General features: G+C 45.3%; 1 long non-coding RNA gene across 1 annotated transcript; it reads left to right on the plus strand.

Annotated features, from left to right (window-relative positions):
• The first annotated feature begins 2992 nt into the window (after positions 1-2992).
• LOC144511741 (uncharacterized) lies at positions 2993-7510 on the plus strand. Its single transcript, XR_013500901.1, has 3 exons — positions 2993-3073; positions 5190-5289; positions 7321-7510. It is a non-coding gene; the product is annotated as an uncharacterized LOC144511741 (long non-coding RNA).
• The last annotated feature ends 719 nt before the right edge of the window (positions 7511-8229 follow it).

The raw sequence follows: 8229 nt of genomic DNA on the forward strand, positions 1-8229 counted from the left end.
TTATTGCCATCCCTAGTTGCCCTTGGAGGGCAGTTAAGAGCACATTGCTGTGGCTCTGGAGTCACATGTAGGCCAGACCAGGTAAGGACAGCAGATTTCCTTCCATAAAGGACATTAGTGAACCAGATGGGTTTTTCCCACAATTGACAATGGTTTCATGATCATCAGTAGATTCTTAATTCCAGATTTTTTTTCATTGAATTCAAATTCTACCATCTGCCGCGGCGGGATTCGAACCCGGGTCCCCAGAACATTAGCCGAGCTTCTTAATAGCTAGAGATAATACCACTAGGCCATCGCCTCCCTTCCTCATCTTAGTCCTAAATGGCCTACCCTGTATACTATGACCCCTTTCTGTAGACCCTCCAGCCAGAGGAAACAACATCCCTGCATCCCTGTCCAGCCCTGGAAGAATTTTATCCGTCTCAATTAGATCCCCTCACATTCTTCTAAATTCCAGTGACCTCGGCCTCGTTGACCCAATCCCTCCACATACAACAATCCTGCCATCCCAGGAATCAGCCTGGTGAGCCTTCACTGCACTCCCTCTATGGCGAGTATGTATATTATCTTAGATAAATACATTGAACCTGCACACAGTACTCCAGATGGGGTCTTAGCAAGGCCCTATATAGGTGCAGTAAGACATCCTTGTTCCTGTACTCAAGCCATGAAGGCCAACATTCCATTTGTCTTCCTTGCTGCTTGCTGTTCCTGCAGGCTTGCTTTCATTGACTGGTGTACAGGAACACCCAGCTCTCTTTGTACATCAAATTTCCCAATCTATCAACTTTTGCATAACACTGCGTCATTCTGTTTCTCCGTCTGAAGTGGGTAACTTCACATTTATCCACATCATACTGCACCTGCCGTGTATTTGCCCACTCACTCAACTTTTCTAATCCACCTTGAAGCCTCTTAACATCCCCTCATCACTCACATTCCCATCATGTTTTGTGTGATCAACAAATTCAATGTATTACATTTGGTTCCCTCATCCAAATAATTGATGTATATTGTGAATAAATGGGGCCCAAGCACTGATCCCTTTTTTGGCTGTGGTTTCCGTAGATTCCCTCCAACTAGTTCACATTTGAGACACAAACAATTCAACAGCATTGAAGGCTAGTTACTGAGAGAAATTGTTTCCCATAATTTTTATGTTAACTCATTCACAGCATCATTGCTCTGTCCTGACCTGAAATATCGCTATCTAATGGCAGACATTGTAGTTCAGAATGCCAGCAGGATGGAGAGATATTGAGACCTGGATGTGTTGGTGAGATTGCCTGAATGAGATGTAGAAGTGGTTAGAATTGGGAACATTTGATTTTTAGGTGTTCAGTCAGTATCTGAATGTTTCTTTCCTACAGAACCCGTGTCTGTTCCTGAACTTAGATTTTTATCACCACCAAATGCCTCATGTTCTGGGGGCTCAGTGTCCGTCTCCTGTGAGTCTGTCCAGGGATCACTTCCCATTCAGTACTCATGGTATGAAAAGACCCCGTCTGAAGATTCAAAGATCTCTGACACCAATAAGCTGGATCTACATTGTCAATCCTTCAAACAGCAACATCATCAATATTACTGCACAGCCTCAAATAACCAGGGAGAAAAACCCAGTGAAATGGTTAACGTTTCAGCGATCAACAGACCAGAAAAAGACTGCAGTTATGTGACACAAATCAGCAGCGTTGGTAAGTGTCACTATAAAACACTGAATTTTTGGTGTTAACTGAATTTTTAAAAATGTTTATCCAAACTGGTTACAGCCAAAGTTGGTTCAGTCTCTCAGCAACTGGAACTGTCACATTGTGTCTATCTGGTCCCTGAAGATTTGCATTTTTGATGGAAATGAAATCATAAATTATTGTAGACATTCCAGTCACCCCACAAAATCAAAAGGAAGATTGATTCACTGAGAGTTTAGAAAGCACCATGCATATTTCTAGCCAAATGGAACCTCGAATGTCTCTCAGTTTGGGAAAGATGTCAAGGACAGAGTGTTGAAGAGTTGGATTCTATTGACACTCGAGGTGAAAAGTTTTTAACACTGAAACATTAAATATTCTTTGAAAGCAGCCTATACCTCCTGTCTTGTTCACAGTGAGCCGACACAATAATTCTCTGTTAAAGGAGCAGTTTGTCCCTGACACACATTTGATGAAGAAAATTGGCCTGTGAAGCTTGTTGCATTGAGCTGAGCTTCTGGAAGATTCTGTGTCAGTGCAACTCATTTCTCACATTTTGTAGCAGACTGGGCACTGAAACAAACCCAATTATGGGAGTTCTCCAGGGAGGCGGGGGGGGGGGGGGGGTGCGGGGTGGCGGGGATGCTCTACTGGCAGCAACATGGATTAATTCCATAAAATAGTCAGAAAATCCACTGCCGATGAGTGATGTTTCCTGTCACTGATGTAAGATCAGAAAACTGTCCTCGAGACAGAGGGAACAGCCATTGTCAATAATAGCCAGAGACTGGTTGATGTATTCACATGACATTTGTCTATTATTTTAACAGAAAGGTTCCTTGAACAGCGAAACTCCATCAAATATTAACCGCCTCTCCACTCAGCGGCAGCAGTAATTCCACATTCACTATTTCACTGTGTTTTCATTGCAGAGCTGACCCCCAGGACATTATAGTGTTTGCTGTGCCCCCAGGAACAGATTGTCCAGTGGTGGCAGAGTCCAGCTCTCTGACTAAAAGTTTCCTTTCTGTTTCAAGAAGGCAGAGCAGGTGATATCTGAATTGCAAACCTGGGTTCTTACTAATTACCGTAAGATCAACGCCCAGACAGAGGAACAAAACACAAATATTAAGTATAAACTAGGCCCTTTCCTCACTTCCAGACAGGGGAACATTGGAGGGAAATGAATTCTCCCAAATCCATTCTCCCAACCAAGTCCTGAGGTTCCATTTGGGAAGAGGGCTCTCTCAGTTGACTTAATCAGATGAATCTGAATATTATCCTCATGTCTCGATAGGAGCTGAATATGCTTGTGAAGTTCTAACAACAAAATCACCCACAACTTCAGCCACGGCTTCAGGATCTACACCTGTCAGTGAAAGGTACAGTGTTCTCAATGCTGATGTTTCCATTAGCATTGCTTTCCAATCAGAATCAATGATTATCAGTTTTGGCATGAGGCTTTCCAATAATTTACCAGAATGGAAATGCTGGCTATGTTTCCATTGTGCTATTGTGTTCGCTTCCTTGTTGCTGGGGGGGTGCTTTCTCGAGGTTGGCTGCATTAGCAGAGTGCTGACAGAATTCTCTCTCAAACCTGTCAACTCTCTGCTGGAAGCCATTGCATATGTGCAGCCACATAGGTCTGCACATGCGCAATGGCTCCCTCTGCTGCTGCAGCAGCCTTTCTGGCAGGTTAAGCCCAGCCCCTCACTCCAGTGGCTAGAAACGGTCTAGTCCATTTTCTCTTGCTCTGAGTGCAGAGGACATGAAATTTAGACTCACCCACAAAACGGATATGAAACTCTCCTGTCTTCACGCCAGCAGTTCAAAGATGTGTGCGTTAGGTTGATTGACCGTGCTAAATTGACCCTAATGTCAGGGGGATTAGTGGGGGTAAATATGTGGGGTTATGGTAATAGGGTCTGGGTGGGATTGTGGTCGGTGCAAACTCGATGGGCCTTCTGCACTGTGGGGATTCTATGATTCTAGCTGGACACTTAGAATTTTTCTCAGAAAATTACCCCCTTGTTTCTGTCAGTGGAAGTTCAGACTAAGAAGTGAGCTTTCTCTGTTTGCCACACCTTAGATGGTGCAGTTTTCATTATTCATGTTAATCACTTCACCGTGAACCCAATCTCATGGAGTTGTGTTTGTCACACTCCAGCGATGCCAGATTCCCTTAACCCGGTGTGTTCTGGAGTATCGCTGACAGGAACATTGCATTCACTGTCATCTTCTCCTTCTCAGTTGCCCAGTTTAATACATTGTTCCCAAACTGAGAGGGTTAAAGGCCGTCTGCTTCCAGCTGGTTCCGAATTTCCTGTTAGGAGGTGCACCAGGGAATTGTGGGATGATGAAAACAGAAAGTGCTGGAAAAACTCAGCAGGTCCGGTAGCATCTGTGGAGAGAGGAGCAGAGTTAATATTACTGGTCCACTACCAGCCACAGCTATCTCTCCCGCTCTCTCGCACCTGCAGGGAAGAGTAATCTGTGGTTGGTAGTGAACCAGTGATGGTGCCAGGAGGGATCGGCCGCAGACAGGCAGCGGAACCCCCCCCCCCGACCAGAGGATGAGACGTCACACCCCCTCCCCTCCCCCCCCCAGAGGATGAGATGTCACACCCCCTCTCCTCCCCCCTGAGGGGATGATACGTCACACCCCCTCCCCTCCCACCACGCCCCCCCACCCCCCCAGGGGATGAGACATCACACCCCCCCCCCCCAGGGGATGATCGCTCACACCCCCTCCCCTCCCAAACCCCACCCAAGGGGATGAGACGTCACACCCCCTCCCCTCTCACCCCCCCCCAGGGGATGAGACGTCACCCCCCCCTCCTCCTCCCACCCCCTCCCACCCCGACCAGAGGATGACCTGGGTCAGAGAGCCGTTGCAGTCTCTGACCCGCTCTTCGGAGGCTGCAGTGGCGACTTCAGACTTTTAGTTTGCAGGTCGGTTACAGCGCGGACGCGGATCGGGCCAGAAGACGGCAAAGTGGGATTTGGCGGTAGGGTTGGGCGCGCGGTTCATTAAGTCGATTTAAATGCATGCAAATGCATTTAAATTTTTGGGCCGCCCGATTCGGGCGCGAGCCGGACCTGCGCCTGAATTGGGTGTCAGTAAAGCCGTGATCTGCTCGGAATCGGGTGCGGATCACGGTATAGGCCCAACGCCCAACTTTATCGCAATTTCGCGCCCGAAGGTTTGGTAAAATCAGGCCCAATGTTTCTGTCCCAATGACCAGTCAATTCATAACATTCTTACTTCTAAGCTTTTACTCAGCATTCCAGATATACTGAGGAAAGTTAATGAAACCAGCTCCATTTGATCTGTATCTAATGATCATGAAGTTGATCAGTGAAACTTTAGTTGATTGCTCCAGCTAACGTGCCTTGTCTGTGCGACGTTGCTACAATAGGTCACAGTGTAAAGAGGAGATTAATGTTTCAAACACGAAGCTGCCTCATTCCCTTCAAATCATTCTGTATTTCTTCCAGTTTGCTCAGTTCCTTCATCTGGAATGTGATTCGCTGGGGGCTCTTTACCCTCCTGGTGATTTGTGTGATTTCGGTCACATGGTACACGAGAAAATCTCAGGTGAGGATTATGGACTTTACAACAATCATTCTGCAAGTTTTCCATCAATTATCGAAAAAAACATTGACCGCAGATATTGTAAAGAAAAGGTTGCATTGAAATCAATGTCCACAGGGATAAACAAAGCCATCGGCACCAATGGTGGCTTTTTAAAAAGAGATGTAAGGGGGAGGTTTTTCACACAAAGGGCGGTGAATGCACGGCCAGAGGAGGTGGTGGAAGCAGATTCTATAACATCATTCAAGAGGCATCTGGATAGATACATGAAAAGGCAGGGAATAGAGGGATATGGACCACGTAGAGGCAAGATAATAATAGATTAGAGAGGCATCTGTATCAGCACAGACTTGGTGGGCCTGTTCCTGTGCTGTACTGCTCTTTGTTCTACCGTATTGCTCAGAACGAGTCCCACGGTGTCACTCTGGCAGGACAGGCTGTGATTGAGCTCACCCTGACAGCAACATAGTTTTCTAAAGATTGAAATGCTATTTTTAAAGTCTGGCCAGATTTATGAATTTTAAGATGGAACCTCACTCCCCACGTACACCCCCCCTCCACCGCAACTCAAACATCATGTAATACCACCCCCACCACTCCCAACACTGCTCCCAGCGTTGCTTGGCAACTTCCCTGGTACTTTCCCCGGCCAAGTGGCACGAATGTTATTTGCCACATGTCAAACCAAGCCTGGATATTGTCCAGGTCTTGCTGCAATTGGACGTTGATGGCTTCAGTATGTGAAGAGTCGCGAATTGTACTCAACATTGTGCAGTCAACAGCAAACATCCTCACTTCTGACCTCATGTTGGAAGGAAGGTCATTGCTGAAGATGGTTGGGCTGAGAATCCTTTGCACCCCGTGTAGTGATGTCCTGGAGCTGAGATGGCTGACCTCCAACCATAACAACCACCTTCCTTTATGCCAGGTATCACTCCAACCTGTGGAGGGCTTTCCCCCCCCGGGGGAAAGATGTAAGATTGTATTATTACCCCCATTCACTCTGATTTTGTTCAGGCTCCTTGATACCACACTCGGTCAATTGCTGCCTTGATGTCAAGGGCAGTCACTCTCACCTCACCTCTGGCATTCAGCTCTTTAGTCCATGTTTTAACCAAGGCTGTAATGGGGCCAGGAGCTGAGTGACCCTGGCTGAACCCAAACTGAGCATCCATGAGCAGGTTATTGCTGAGTAAATGCCTCTTGATGGCGCTGTTGATGACTTCTTCCATCACTTTACTAATTAGAGTCATAGAGTCATAGAGGTTTACAGCATGGAAACAGGCCCTTCGGCCCAACTTGTCCATGCCGCCCTTTTCTTTTTAAAACCCCTAAGCTAATCCCAATTGCCCGCATTTGGCCCATATCCCTCTATACCCATTGTACCCATGTAACTATCTAAATGCTTTTTAAAAGATAAAATTGTACCCGCCTCTACTACTGCTTCTGGCAGCTTGTTCCAGACACTCACCACACTCTGTGTGAAAAAATTTCCCCTCTGGACGCTTTTGTATCTCTCTCCTCTCACCTTAAACCTATGCCCTCTAGTTTTAGACTCCCCTACCTTTGGGAAAAGATATTGACTATCTACCTTGTCTATGCCCAATAATCTCAATGATTATTGAGATTAGACTGATGGGGCAGTAATTGGCCAGGTTGGATTTGTCCTCCTTTTTATGGAGACCTACCTGAGCAATTTTCCACATTGCCGGGTAGATCCCAGTGTTGTAGATGTACTGGAACAGCTTGCCTCGAGGTGCGGCAAGTTCTGGAGCAGAAGCCTTCACAATTATTGGCAGAGAATTAATCACAGCCACAGGGAAACATCAGTTACCCATGAGAAAGTCATGTTACGTGTCTTCATGAGGGATACAAATGACAGTTCTTCCCAGCAATGGGTGATCAATGTGATCTCAAAACTGCCCCAAGCTTTGCCTCAATCTGCTGCCACTTCCAGAATTCTGTTCAAATCCGAAATGTCAATTGATGCATTGTTCTCCCAGTCTCAACGAATCTGATGATTTTCTTTTCCAGTCACTGAATGAATCCGATTCTCACAGTTCAAACAAAGTGGGAAATTGAAGATTCTGGGATTACATCTACATCGATGGAATTTTGCATCCTGGTCAAATATTCATTCCTCATCCAGCTTTGAACATTTCTTTTGCCAAATCTACATAATAAAATGTTTTTTGTCATTTAATGATTTTAATGTAAACTTTAGTGGCTGCAACCTTCAAGTTGCATATTTACATCTGGACAGTAACTGATCTGTTTGCTGACTTAATGTCTGGAATTCTCGTTTCATATTCTTACCTTAATCTCTGTCAATTTAAAGACTAACACATTCTGTAAGAAATAGACAACATGATTTTTGCAGTCACTGGAAACAATTTGCTCCAATGCTATGTTCCACATTGAATGTGCCTGTATAACAACAGGATGGGAGACACACTGGTTTAAATAAGAAGTTGTTTTCTCAAGATGGCACCGGAGTGAGGCGACTTCTTGCAAGCAGTGCCCAGCATACCTTCTAATTCTATCTTTTACTCTCGCTCTATTCTTTAAAACTTCATTCTAACTCTTTTAAACAATGACTGTACTACTACATTCTGCACTCTCTCCTTTCCTTCTCTATGAACAGTCTGCTTTGTCTGTATAGCGCACAAGAAACAAAACTTTTCACTGTATACCAATACATGTGACAATAATAAATCAAATCAAATCAAGAATGTATTTCCCTTTACTTCAGAAAGCTGAATTTCTCTTAATTTCATTCGGTTATGATTTTATCTTTATTTTAACAAATGCAATCTCCACTGTGAAAGTTTCCCTGTTTCCTAATGTTTACAAGTTCAGTTTCAAGCATGAAGCCTAATCCCCTGTCTGAGCGCCACCTCTCTTGTCTCCCCCACTGTCTCTGTGCTGTGGGACAGTTGCTCC

Source organism: Mustelus asterias, chromosome 25 (assembly GCF_964213995.1).
Source record: "Mustelus asterias chromosome 25, sMusAst1.hap1.1, whole genome shotgun sequence".
Lineage (NCBI taxonomy): Eukaryota > Metazoa > Chordata > Chondrichthyes > Carcharhiniformes > Triakidae > Mustelus > Mustelus asterias.